The 15,537-nt window shown below is 42.0% G+C and overlaps 1 pseudogene; it reads left to right on the forward strand.

Annotated features, from left to right (window-relative positions):
• The first annotated feature begins 2,944 nt into the window (after positions 1-2,944).
• Positions 2,945-15,537, forward strand: part of LOC148479247 (vomeronasal type-2 receptor 26-like) — a 28,103-nt pseudogene continuing 15,510 nt past the window's right edge.

Genomic DNA, 15,537 nt, shown 5'->3' on the forward strand with positions numbered 1-15,537 from the left:
AACATATGGCTTGACAACTGTTCTCCGGATTGGGGTGGAAATAATTCCACATGTGAGAAGTGGATTTTTTTGTCTTTTGCCCCGGCATGACAACAATGGGCTTTGGCTTTTTCAATTCATGGGCAACAGCTATTGCCTTACTTACACAAAGGACTTCCTCGGCATCAACATCCTCATCATCCTTAGCACCGTCAACTACCAAAGTATACTCCTCCTCCATGTGCAGTTCCACAGAAGCATCCTCAATGGCTACGTCTACAAGATGTTGACTACTCTTCTTCACATTTACAGAGGGCACACAAATGTTGGAACTTTGAAGGATCCTCCAGTACCCTAGTATTTAGGTCTGGCTCACACATGGCAACCGCGGACACACTTGCACTTTCCTTGGGGATTTGTGATTTCGATTTCTCAGGGCACACAGTTGTTTTTTCTGAAGGGCTATCAGAATCAGAACCAGAACCAGCAGTCTTCATAAAGAAAGCCCAAGGCCTTATCCTTTCCTTGCCACTTCGTGTAGTGAATGGTATATTGGCAATTTTTTTTTTCTAAAGGCAAATATACTTTACATTTTTTTTCTGAACTTCAGTAAAAGTAGCTTTACCATATCGATGGCATGACTTAAGCCCTGCGGCATCGGCCTTCATAGGAGGACGAGGAAGTTGATGTCCTTAAACTGCTGTCGGCAGCTACAACATGTGGTTCTTGGCCTTGCTCTCCTGTCATGTGACAGCCCTCCATATTTTCTGAAGTCTTGAAGCAGTGTCACAAGCACCAATAGTGTAGCCAAGGTGCAGTTACAAAATTCACACACGTGCAGTCGTGCGCACACAGAAAAAAAATTGACAAAAAATACACTATATATTTTTTTTGCCGGTCCACAACTTGGGCCCAGAGCACAGATTGATGACGACTGGAGTTTAGCAGTACTAGTTTGCATTGCTGACTTGCTAGATCTTGTGCGGCTAAGCCTAACACGCACACACACACAGACAATTATTTGAAAAAAAAGACAATATGTTTTATTTTTTGCCAGCTCCAGAACTTGGACCCAGAGCATAGATTGATGATGACTGGAGTCGGGCAGCACTAGGTTGCGTTGCCGACTTGCTAGATCTTGTACGGCTAAGCCTAACAGACACAGACACAAAGACAATTATTTGAAAAAAAAAACAATACATTTTTCATTTTTTTCCAGCTCCAGAACTTGGGCCCAGAGCACAGATTGATGATGACTGGAGTCGGGCAGTACTAGGTTGCGTTGCCGACTTGTTAGCTCTTGTGTGGCTAAGCCTAACACGCACAGACACACAGACAATTAATAGAAAAAAAACAATTGATTTTTATTTTTTTTCAGCTCCAGAACTTGGGACCAGAGCACAGATTGATCACGACTGGAGTCGGGCAGCACTAGGTTGCAAGTTGCTGGAAAAATATTCCACTAAAGGAACCTTTTATTTTTATTTTTTTTATAATATATATATATATATATATATATATTTTTGGTAGTCCAGAACTTGGGCCCAGATGGATGCACCACAAGCTCAGATGTATTCTGCACCAGCCCAGATGGACACAGCAGACAGCAGAGCACCAGTCCAGAATAGATCAGCAGTGCACCAGCCCAGGACACAGGACACAGCAGACAGCACAGCACACAGCACAACTCTTCCAGCCCTACACTAACCACCCTCCCTGTTCAGTCTCCACAGCCAGAGTGAAATGGCGTCCGCCGCGTGGTCCCTATATACTACATTGATCATAGAGACATAAACTCACGAACCGCGAGATTTCCTACTCTATGGTTTTGCCTCAGTTTAGTGATCAGAGTCAGGCAGGAAACTCAGAGACTGCTTGGATCCGACTCGGATCTGCAAAATTCGGGTGGGCTCGGTTCTCTGAGAACCAAACCCGCTCATCCCTAGTTCAAACTATATGTTGAAAGTTCCGTGGTTGCGTATTATGCCTTTGGCAACTGATTTGCATATTCAAAAAAGCCGCATCTGGCTGTTTGAAGAAAAATAGTTGGTTTCACTTCAAACACGCCCCTCTGAAGAAATCACCAGTGGAAGAAATGAGTTAGAGAGGATACCACTAAATGCACTAGACCATAGAATGGTTCTTATTATTTGCAAATGGAAGGTTACGCTATGGGGTCGATTGTAGCACCATCAATCACGTACAGCTATATGCATGTAGTTGAGCAAGATTTATTCTTCGAACAAGACTCCATTAGCACAAACATCCTTCTGTACCTATGGTACATCGATTTATTTCTACTTTGGACTGGCTCTCTTGATATGTTGACTACTTTGATTGAGACTCACAAAAATTCATGTTCTCCTCTTAAAATGACGTACCTCATTGACCAGCATTCCATCAATTATCTTGACGTTAAGCTTGTTATTCATAATAACCATATATATCAACATCCCTATTTTGTAAACTTACTGACAGGAATAGTATTTTGAAAATTAAAACAGAAAAGTTTATACTGGCACTGGACAGCCTGCAAGTGGTTATTTCATCCTTGTTATGCACCCTGACTACCCAATAAACTAAGATTTATTCTGTTAATCACTGTATTGCTTACACCACTTATAGATGGCAAGAGCGATAGGGCCGCCATTGCTGGCAACGAGGACCCAGCAACAGCCTCTCCAGCTACAGTGTAGCCTTTCAGGCACTGCCGAGTCCTCGCCTGTTGAAAGTTTCATGGCTGTTGCACATTCGCATGAAACAACAGCCTGATACTGGCAGTGGTAGGCTGCCAGCACCAGAAAGGAGAATGCTGCCTAAGAGTGTGACATCACTGGACCTCGCCGGAGGGGTAAGTAACCTTATACACCAGTGGCATATGCACTAGTAGCACTGCAATACGAAACAAAATATGCAGCTGGTAATAATATTTGTTGTTAAATGGGGCCTTTAATATCTACTCCTAATGGATGAGGAGCGATCTGGCACTGCTTCCATCCATGCTGCAGATAAGTAATAGAGTCGGTGGTAGCTAGGACCTGCTGGAGCTCAGCAAGAGGTCCGACCTCTAACATGAGATACCGCGCATGTGCCACGCTTCTTTCTCCCCAGTGTTCCCCATGGACAGATGCAACCCTGAGACTCTCCATCTATTTGTTGTGTGCAGAGCCTGTAAAGCTGCTGTAGGTACTGTATAACACACCACCTCCACTATAGTGAGGGGGGCAAAGTGCTAACATCCGCCAGTGCTTTTACCACCCAGACACCCAACACACTACAATACCCAGCAATACCCATAAGCTCCTGGCTTTTCACTGCTGTTATACCTGTTATACCTTACAGTATGTCTTATGCTTCTTGTTGCTCTACCAGGTTCAATAACCAGCACCAAAACAACAGCTCACACTGTGGCAGTATCACCAGAGATGGCGTTGGTGAGCAGCAGATTTTGTGTGGGATTGGAGAGATCCTCCCACACAGGCTTGAAATACTTAGTGGTGATACACCTGTGGCTGCCTTGTGGATAGAGCTCAGGTGAGGGCTGATGAGGCAAACCAGTCAGAGAGCCCAGTGAAGCTGAGCGAGCCATTGGGAGGCCAGAAGGCCTGTGTCTGAACCTTGCAGGAGGCAAGGGGGAGACCACAAAACTCTCAGACTGTGACTGTGACAGTGAAGCTGCAGGCTGAGGAAGCCAGGGCCTGTACCTGGAGGATACAGGGAAAGCCACCAAGACAGACTGTGAGGCTGTGGCAGCCAGCCAACTAAAGACCAGGCTGGAGCCTGGGTTAACCTGCAGTACGCAGAATTAAGCTGCTTTTGGACTTTTATTTGCAGACTAGCTGCACCTTACATAGCGAGGGCTCAAGAAGTGAGCTAGTTGCCCTGATTGGGCTAGGTGTTTTGTTATTTTGTTTCCTGTCTGTGTTGAAAGTAAAGCACCATTCCATTGTTTTACCTGAAAGCTGTGTGTGGACTCTCATTAAAGCACCTAAACACTGCACCAAACCACTATCTACCAAGCTAATTAACCCCAAGACATCACAACACACATCTAACTTCACATATACTCTGGCCAAGAGTTTTTCATCCTGGTTGGCAATTTCTTTGGATAATAAATATATCTAGCATCAATTCATTGCACTCCACATTGGTAGGCTACTCTTCCTATAGGTATTGGGACCAGTACACAGTCCAGCAGCCTTAAGTTAATAGGTTATGGTCCCCATAAAGAAGCTCTGCTCACTATTGTATTATGCATACATGGCTGGCTCTGGAACAGGGAGGTACACATTAGAAATACTGAATCAATCGCTACAAAGTTATTTGGTAGTTAAGTTTATTTTTTAACTTTGCAATGGCTTAGTAACAATGAGATTATTGTCATATTAGTTATTAAATGAACAAAACAGGATTTTTTTAAGATTAGATAATAATATTAGAAATAACGTCTGCAAATAGAGGTAGTTACAATTTCCTAGCCTTGAGCAATTATTGGCCAACTGCCCATGGGTCACGCTTGCAATATGCAGGCGCCAGGGTGCCTTAGTGATGCCGCTCGCAGTTTGGATTTCTTTGCAAATTGATTGACATTCAGGGACTGTTTGGGAACAGTTACTATATAGCATATATTATTTTTTGCAATCATATAACATATGTAGAAGTAATATCGCTATAACTTTGATAAACAATTGTAAATAAAAATTGTATCTGCTGAACATTTCCAAAACCAGTTACTGTGTTTGCACTGCGGTATGTCCAAATGTTGCTTATTTGTTAGCTCTATTTCATCCTTAAAATGTCTGTTTTGTGTTTCCCTTCCTTACAGGCCTATACCTCGTTACTACAGACATGTCCTGTCCTTCATTTATGCTATTGATGAGATAAACCAGAATCCTGATCTGTTACCCAACATCACTCTCGGATACCATGTGACTGATTCCTGTAACGATGTGATTAGGGCTATAGCGAGTACTATACAGATCATATCTGGTCCCGGGAACACAGGCCCTCATTCAGAGCCGTACGCTCTGAGCAGAGCGCACGCTCTGAATGCGGGCCGCCCTCCATAATTATGGAGCTTCCTCCTGGACGCTCGTATAGCTGTGGGTCACCACCCACAGCCTATACGAGCGTGCAGTTTGATGGCCGCGATGGTCTTGACCATCGCGACCATCGCCACTGCGAGCCGGAGCCTGCGGTTGAGTTTTTCAACCGCAAGGCCCGGAGTGATTTTGGCTCTATCAGAGCCAAAATCACTCCCACTGACATCACTAGTGATGTCAGTGGGCCGGCTTCTGACGGTAGGCGTTCCCTTGGGAACGCCCCCGTCAGGGAGGCATGCCCCCGGCATGCCCACCAAAGGGGGCATGCTGTCAATCAACATTGACAGCATGCCCCATTTGATCAGACACAACGAACGAAGGAAAGTCCTTCGCTGTCGCGTCTGGCGCATGCGCACGACGGAGCTCCCACCGTCGTGCGCATGCGCAGTGCACAACATCGACCCACTTGCGAGCGGACCGCCGCTTGCGAGTGGGTCTGAATCAGGCCCACAGTTCCTAACTTTTCCTGTCTAGATCATGACAAACTGGCTGCTTTTATTGGAGACTTTTCTTCAGAGAGATCATTACACATAGCAGAGATATTAAACCTTTATGGATACACACAGGCAATATATATTTACCATATTTTTTTCTAATCATGAATTATGTGTCCTCATACAGCTAGTGTCTATACACCATACAGTGCGAGACTCCCGGAACAACAGTGATGTCTAAGTAATATACCATACTTTTCTATACATTTTGCTTTTTTGCAAAAAGCCACTCTGTGTACTAGAGACACTGGGCTGTGACATTAACTGCACAGAAACTGGTTTTACACACATACATAGATGAAGATTAAGCATAATGGAACTTTGCATGAGAAAATCTGCAGTCCCTGCATCGGAGCCCTTTTTACTCAAATTCAGACTCAGTTGCACACAGATGTACAAATGTCGCACATCATATTGATCAGTGTAATCTAGCAGTGTTGTTTTGTTGCTCCCAGTTTTACTATTTAGATGCACATAAATTAAATGAGTCTGAGGACATGAATGTATACATTGATAAGATGTTGTTTATCACCCAGCAATTGGAGTCAGTTGGAGTCCAAGTAGATAATGAAGAGGTCGTCATGTCTATGTTGCAGAACCTGATTCCAGGATTTGATTTTCTGGTAGTGGCATTAGAGTCAAATACCACTGTATTAAGTATTGAATTTGTATGGACAAAGCTGCTACAATTCCAGGAGCACATACCTATGGACGATATTCTTGGAACATCTTCCTAATATGCTAGTAGTGCCCCCAATAGTAATGGACCCAGTAGTAGTGTAACCATTAGTATTGCCCCAGTGGTAATGCCCCAATTAGTAGTGCCACCATTGGTAATGAACCCATTAGTAGTGCCCACATTATTAATGAGCCCAGTAGTAGTCATGCTCCCAGGAGCAGTGCCACCTGAGGTAATGTCCACTGTAGTAATGCCCCCAGTGCAAACGCCCCCTGTAGTAGTGCCCCAATAGTAATGCCCCCAGTGGTAATGCTCCATATAGTAGTGCCCCCAGTAGTTATGAACCCTTTAGTAATGCCCCCAGTGGTAATGCCCCTTATTGTAGTACCCCCTGAAGTAATACACCCATTAGTAATCCCATCATTAGTAGTGCCCCCTATAGTAGTGCTCCCAGTAGTAATGTCCCCAGTGGTAGTGCCTCTATAAAAAAATACAATTAAAAATACAATCACAATACTTACCTTAAGCCCAAATCCTGCGTCCACTGCCATTCGGTCCTACTCCTCCTCGGATCTATGGGAGATACATCATTATATCGCTTCCTTAGTGCTTTCTGTGGGAGCTGGAAGCCAGAGCTCAGAAGTGAGCTCCAGCCTTTGGCTGATACTGCGAGGAAGGAGCCAGGTGCCCGCTGGTAACAAAATCTCAGCAGGTGCTCGGCAAATGGAGCCTCCCTGTGGCAGCTGGAGGGGGTGTGCAGGTAGATGGAGCAACTGGCAGGGGGGTTTTCTAGGTACTCATGCCCATAGTAACCAATCAGATTATACTTAACATTTATCTAGCTCCTTCTAGAAGATAAATAACTAGAATCTGATTGGTTGCTATGGGCAACATCTCTACTTTTAAAAACCCAAACTTTAGTAAATACACCCCCAAGTCCTCACATCATCTAAAGTTGGGACAATTACAGTGAACCTAAAAATCACAGATAAAACTGTAATCACAGATAGTGTATTTTGTATATTTATACCCGACCTTGGAACTAATTCAAACACCATCAATATCCTTGAGAAGAAAACCTACAAAATCAAATTCACAGAAGTCAAGTGTACTGTGCGCAATAAGAAAGGGACAATAATAGCCACTGCTACCCGATACCAGCAACTCTATGTCTTAGATACTGAACAGTGTTATGCATGGACTGCTGGTGACTCTATTTAAACTATAGAACTTTGGCATAGGCAGTTAGGACATTTAGGGTATGAGATTGTACAAAAACTTTAAGAAGGGATCATGACAGGAATGCCATATATATAAGTAATCGTGGTCATCCAGTAACAGTTGCATCAAGGGTAAGCAAACCCAATGCCCCTTCCCGATATCAGCAACTAGAGCTGAGGTACCACTATCTTTGACACACATGGTTGAATGTGGTCCTTTGGAACATGAATCGTTTAGTGGATTTAGGTATTTAATGACATTAATAGATGATATTACAAGGATGACCCATGTGTGCTTCCCAAGAGCAAAACATGAAGTTATACACAAAACTGAGAATACAAGAATTTAGTAGAAACTCAAATGGGTTACAAACTAATGTTCTTAATATCTGGCAATGAAACAGAGTACCATAACAAAAGTTTTTCAGACGTCATGAGAAAATATGGGATCAAGCATCAGCTAACCATGTCAAATATGGAAGAAAATAATGGTGTAAGTGACCGTGTAAATCAAACTATGGTGGAAAGAACCCGGCCAATGCTGAACGATGGTAGTCTTGCAAATAAATTTTTGACTGAGACAGTTCAAACAGCGATTTATCTTAAGAATAATCCACCCACGCAGTGAAAGGGAAAACAAAGATTGAAGCATAGACCATAAGAATCCTGATATAAATCACCCAAGAGTATTTAATTGCAAAGCTAACGTACATATTTATAAAGAAATAAGACACAAGTTGAACTACAAATCACAAGCCTGTATTTTTCTTGGATATTGTCTTGGAGCAAGGGATTTAGACTTTGGGATATTTCTAACAAAAAACTTGTTAACTCCCAAGATGTCATATTTCATGAGTCAAAATGTGAAGTGCCTTAGAAATGTCTAATGCTTGAACTACCTGTGAGAACCAATACCTCTAAGCAAGATACTTTAAATCATGAAAGCCAGCAGAAAAACAAGGACTTTAACAAGACATAACAAAGGGAAACACCCAAAGAGACATAGTGAAGAAGTTGCCAATATTGCATTCTTAGAGCCGCAAAGTTTAGAAGAAGCAAAATTGAGTAATGAGTTGTGTGAATGATAGTCTGCTGTAGATAAGGAAATGGCATATTTAGATAAAAATTTTACTTGGACTATTGTAAATAGACAACCCACCAGAAAACAATTCAAAAGTAGAGATGTGCACCAACCCCATGCTTTGGTTGTGGTTCTAATTCATCGTTGTGTTTTGGTTTCGGTTTTGCCAAACCCACCCTTACGTGTTTGGATCTGTATTTTTTTTTTAAATAGATAAAAACAGCTATAATCACATAATTTGGGCCTGTTTTTGTTCCTATATTTTTTGTAACCTCAATTACATTTTTGCAGAAGCCTGTGCAGATCAGTGTGATCTGTGCAGTGCTTCAGTGTGTGTAAAAGTAAATAAAGTGTTAAAAATTTAAAACTTTAAATGGTCTTAGGGGAGCAGATGAAGACATCAGACATTCTTATACTGGATACTTAGAAGAATTTGCAAGTAAAAAACAACCAGTTAGCATTATCTTCAACAGAAGAAGAATATATGGCTTTGACTAAAACAGCAAAAGTGACACTTTGGATTAAAAGTACTTTATGTGAATTAACATTTTTAAACCCTAAATAAGCTCTGAACATCCTATACGACAATAAAGGTGATATAGACTATCCGTTTACACTGCACATGCCATCATCTGGAGTTGACATCATCTCCAAGCGCTAGTAAGACAGATATACTATGTTGTAAAAAGGATCCAGGTCAGACGACCCTGGTTACCAATTTATATTGCCCCATAAACCAATTCCTTCCTGTGTCCAATCCTGCTCACTACACAAATTGGATTGCTGCGTCACTGTACTGGGGTATTTTTTGGGGACCCTTTTACACTAATCCACTTCCCGGGTTGACACAGCAATAACCTGGGTTATTTGGCCAGTGTCAAAGGGGTCTAGGTCTCTGATTGCCACTACATATTATAAAATTGGTTGAAATGAGTAGACTGAAGGAAATCTGCCCTGCACTAAATTGACTCCAGGCTGTGTATTGCCCCAAAATCATGGTAGCTATCCCAGATTGGTGATTACAGGGGCTGCTGGATTGTGAATTTGAGATTCTGTTAACCCTTATATGCATAACACAGGTACCCCAGGGGCATCAAATTACTGCCAACTCTTGGGGACCTGCTTGTTTCTCCTTTCACATACACCAGAGAAGCTAGAGAGAGACTGGTTCTAGCAGTGAGAGATTGGCTGTGGATAATGAAGGGGATATCTTTTCTACTACAAGCAATCAGCCCGGCTCTGAGCACCCAGAAAACTGGTCATTATCATTGGGAGGACTTCACATTGTGGGTTCCACCAAAAAGGTAACTAGCTTGAACAATAAGTGCAAGCATTAGAATTCACTAGGCATGAGGTCTAGAGGACCTTTTCATTGGCGAAGTAGTGCTCCTGAGATTTCTAGTGCTGGAGATTGGTGTCAAATTCTAAAAGAGTCTCCCTGTTATTTCATGGACCTTTGTTCTACAAACAATACTGTAGCTCTTGCCATCCCAGTGTCTATTTACTTTGAATAGAGAACACCCCATATTTCAGGACTCAATGCATCTCGGCAGCTGCAACGGTTATCATGCACATTTTTGACTCTCTAATAATCTCCTCATGAAGACCATAGGAAGAGCCCACTATTCAGTGTTGGGGGCTGCCATTTATTTTTCATTATTCTGGGTGTGACCAGGCTGCAGAATAACCCTTTTTGATCAGAGGCACCCCACATTTCAAGTCTCACCAAAATCCTGTCTTATATACAGTAGAACAGGAATGGTGCAGGTATATTGTTATTAATTCATTATGCTAGACAAAGGCTACTCCTGGGCAAAACCCTTATATTTTTTTCACTTTAGGCCACTTTAGAATTTACACTCCCTCTCCACTATAATGACATAGGGCCTGTGTCAGGTTGCAGCCTAGGATCACCCGTTACTCACTTCATTGCGAGCATCCCCTGATCTTTCGAGCGGTCAGACAACAGGTGCGGTGACGAGTGACGTGTTGAGGATTATAACTGGGATCTGCTAGGACATCCATGTGCTCGCTCCATGATGTGGTTCCTGCAGTTACCATCATGGATGCAGCCATGACAGCCTATATCACCTGACTAACCCTTTACCCAATGATAGCATTGGTTGCTGTCAGCTGACAGTATCCTCCAATGGGCTGCTACCTTAGGGTAAATAACCGAGCTCTGGACAACAGGAAGTTGCCTGTACAACGTTGTTACTTCCAGTGTAACTTTGCTGTTTGCTGTGTTCCAGGTTCCAAGCTCTGTTCCTTCTAGTGACTTGTTCCTAATGGTATCCTCTGTGTATGTACTGTCGAAGTCGGATAATTGGATATGATCGCTTGCAATTATTATCGGAATGATTTAGTCGTCTATGGTCTGATGACGAATTGTTTGGACGCTGCTCTGTGTCAGCACATTTCCGATGCACACAAATACAAGGTTTAGTGTGGAAAAATGGTTTGGTGTGTATGTCTGTGGGTGTTTGCATATGTTTTGAGAGACTCCGCATGCTAATACAGTATGCCTGTGACAATTAAAAACTGTAGCACAGTCTGAATGCAAGGTTAAGAACCATTATCAGGGCCTGCAGGTCGTTAGCAATTAAATACCTTTTTGTTTGGTATTGTTTTGGTGCATAGGAACTGACACCTATACTCTAATTAAATGGAGAGGGGCCTGCTACCAGACAGAGTGGCAACGGCATAGCTGGAGGTCTCCCCCTACTTAGAGATAAACCTGCTCTTCAACAACTTAGAATTTGGGTCAAGCAATGTCTAAATATTAAAATAATGCCAGTAAATAGATAAAGCAAGGGATATATATATATATATATATTAAATCCATCACAAATTCACTGAATTACATAGCACACACACTTAGACTTACATGGTTACACATCTCATATGTGTAACTATATGCATGCACCGTTGCATGCACACACCCACATATACACACTACGCATACTAGCGAATTTATGCAATTATCTTACACTCACATTATAAAAAGGTTCCCTAAGCATTAAGGTTAATATTAGAGGTTTTATACATTATCAAGTCTATTGTGAAATACATATATTTGGTATCTAAGATTTAGTACATGATAAGCAGACCGTGTTTGGTGCTATTCTAAACCACTGTTTATTTGCAGATTTTCAGTTCTATCGGCAAGGAGATCGCAGCAGGCATTTGCAAGATATGAATTATAGGTTACAATGTATCTCTGTATGTAGTGTTTCTTTATTAGTTCTCCAGAGGGAAACCTACACAAAGAAGCAGTTGGAAAGCAGATGACACCATATGAACTAACCAATGAATGGAGTGAACTGAAGCCAGAACCAATGAGCATCTGTTATTCTGTGCCTTTGTTGTCTCTGAAACCTGTACCGAATATAGGCTTGTGAGCTGAGGCAGTAGGCAGTCATTTCCTCCATATCCTTGGGTGATGGTGACCGCAGATTCAGGATTGAAATACTGCATACTGGGCCAGTGCACATGCGTAAGTATTGGTTTTGTACCTTGTTAATGTATCATCTTTTGCGCTAATTGTATTTAGATCACAGGGTGTAACTAAATGCATTTTATGTGAATAATAACTTTTGTTCTTTGGAACTACACTCAAAGTCTGGAAAGCGATTATTTCATATGCGTACACTACGCTAAACAGTGACATTTTGGGTATAAAGGTTATTAGGAATTCATAGTACTCAGAACGTCTTCTGAGTACAATCTCCTAGAGTCATCTCCTGTTCTTGTTCTGCATCTGAAAACACAGTGTGTGTACTTAGTACATCATCCAAGTACCAGCCCACAATACCAATATCCTGTGCTAGTTCTACATCTGAATCCACAGTGTGTGTACTTAGTACGTCATCCAAGTACACCATCTAAGTACCAGCTTACAATACCATCTCCTGTGCCAGTTCTCGCAGTGTGAATATTATATACAATGGATATAAAAATAACTATGTTTTAAAGTTGTACAATTTCCTAATACTCTATTATCCCTCTTGCCCAAAATATATTTTTCATTTATAGCAGGAAAACGGAATTGAGAGTTTCTGGCAACTCTTACCTGTGGCCTTTTGCTTATGTAGGGATAAATCAGGTGCACATGTGGTACCATGGCCATAATCCTGGTGCAAGTTTAAATGTCGATGATGATGACTTTCAAATATTTTATTGTTAGAAAATAAACATACTATTCATGACTCACCTAAAACCAATTTAAAAAAACACCAAACCTCTAAAGACTATTTTGGTCCATACTAAAAGAGGGAGACAATGAGCATGCAGCACCAATGTGTGGTCCCTCTGTCATACTGTGAACCAGCATCAATCTGGTCGGTCTTGGGGCTGTCATCTCTATGGGAGCAGTGCAAAAACTGTTTGCTTCCTCATCCCAGAGACTGAGAAGTGCTGGGACCTTGTAAGACATCCCTGGGCTGTGGATACCATTCAACATCATGGGCAAGGGTAGAAGTTGATGATGATAACTGGCACATCTATGTACTCTTCAGAAATATGAATCTATCATAAAATATGTTACTCAAAATAACAGATGTAGCTCTTGGTTTTCCCTCTAGGTTGTTTCTTGTTCCTCCTTTTGAATGCATCGGCTAAAATAAGACTTATAATGACCTCACACAATCTCACCAGCTGTTGTCTCACACAACTAATACACTTCTTATAATGTTGATTTTACAGTTATATATGCTGGTGAAATACATTTATGCTGTTTAACTTACCTTATTATATTATTTAGATCAGTTATGGTGCAACAGATCCTGTTCTAACCAACAAGAAAATGTATCCATCATTTTTCCAAACACTTCCCAGTGACCACACCCAGTACCTGGCGATTGTTAAGTTACTCAGACATTTCGACTGGACGTGGATTGGTGTAATTACCTCTGATGACGATGATGGAGACATGCAGGGTCAGGAGCTAAAGAGAGTCACTACTGTCCATGGTGTCTGTATCGAGTGGCCAGGAGAGGACTTTCATCTTGCCAGCAAGTGTAAATGTTCATACGATTTTAACTGCTAAAGTTAAAGCATTTTTGCATGGAGGTTTTGCCTTTTCACCCACCACTAAAAGGATCCCCCAATTGAAGAGATTCTTAGAAGAGATTAGCCCTACCAGTCGCCCAAATGACATTTTACTGGAGCATATTCTGGCAGCTCACATGGACTGTGAGACCTCAGATCCTTTACTGAACCGAATCATTACATTTCAGTATGGCATTAACCTTCACAAATGTAATGACAGTGTGCAATTACATAACCTTGGCAAACTTTTTTACTACACACAAAGCTTCGGAACCACTTACCAAATATACAAAGCTGTCTATGCTATTGCACACTCTCTGCATGAAATGCAATTATATACATCCAGAGACCACAAGGAGAGTTATATAAAAAATCATAAACACATGCACAAGGTAATGGAATTGTTGTCTTATCTAATTTCACTTTGATACAGTAAATAAACTGCAAACAACGACTTGGTGCAAGTTACCCCAATTGAGTAATCACTGCCACTTTTTCAAAAGAAATAGTTTATTGAAAATTTGTAGTATATCATTAAAACAGACGTGTATTGATTGTCTGGTACAGCATGTGTGTGATACCCCCACATTTTGGAGACCTCCTATTCACATAGGACAAAAGGGGTACCCCATTAACTCCACCATTTTTTTTTGTAAATCAGTGTAATAAGCTGGGTACACAATGACGTCATTCACAGACATATCGCTTTGGCTGTGCTGTACAGCCAATGGACAGATATATCTGCAGACATATCTGTCCATCAGCAAGTGTGTATGTGTGGTCTGCACCCCTAACCAGCGGGACCCGCGGCTGCCTGGAAGCTGATAGTCTTTCAGTATATATGAAAGACCACCATCCATCTACAGATATATTTTGAAAGCCTGCAAAAGTTTGGACAGCCACTATAGCCTGCATCTTAAGAATGTCATCTGAAGCATGTAGTTAGAACCGGAGTTGAGTTTTAATACCATCTCTCATCCTATTTTTTTTCAGGTAAATGAATGCCATTTTCCATAACTGATGCTTATAATTACAAGAATAGTCTTTATTGAAAGTTTCTTTTGCAATTGTAGGTCTGCAACATCCCCCACCATTAATTAGTTTGTTGACCAAACTGCTCAAACACTACCTCCCGCTGTACCAGCTGACCTAGCATCTCCTACAAAGGGGAATCATTTGAAAGTCTACAAAGGCTTGGCCTGCCACTATAGCCTGCATCTTAAGCATGTCACCTGAAGCGTGGAGTTAGAATCGGAGTTTGAACTGTATTTGGACTTTGAACTACTTTCTAAACCAAAATGGAACAATTTCTCAAGAACTGCAGCTCAGGAATGCTACCACTCCACCTTCAATTCAACTCCCCCCTTTGACTGGGTTTGGGGACAGTCTCAAGCTGCATCCCAATGGCATTCACGTTGAAGCCTCAGATGCTGTTTTTCCACTGCACTGTGCTAGTGTGCCCCTGCTGCCGTCTGGATTGTAGTCCCACTTAGAATTCATCAGAGTGGACTTGTAGCCTACTTGGGGGTGACTGTCTGGGTTGGCTTGTCCTGCCTGCTTGCTGCTGCTGAAGCCGAAACATTGCAACTTCTTTCTGGCCACAAGCTGATGTGTGATCGGCCGCCCGTAGGTGAGACCTCCACTTCAAGTGCACTCACGGCTGGAGCCCCCATCTGCCACCGGCATTACCACAGCGGGTCCGCTGCCTACCATCACGGGCAATCTTTGGAGCAGTTTACATCTGTATACTGGATGCTGCTCCCTCCATTTTCCACTCTCCAAGTTTGGTACACAGGCAGTGTGAGTCACTGGAGCACCCTTAGCCCACTGTGGGTTAATTACTATTATCCGGCATTTTAGGACTATCATCCATGGGGGATAATAATTATCTATATCTCCCAAATGTGAGTACATTTTCTAAACAACTTACTTC

The sequence above is a fragment of the Taudactylus pleione genome, unplaced genomic scaffold (genome assembly GCF_031769625.1).
Source record: "Taudactylus pleione unplaced genomic scaffold, aTauple2 ptg000627l, whole genome shotgun sequence".
Lineage (NCBI taxonomy): Eukaryota > Metazoa > Chordata > Amphibia > Anura > Myobatrachidae > Taudactylus > Taudactylus pleione.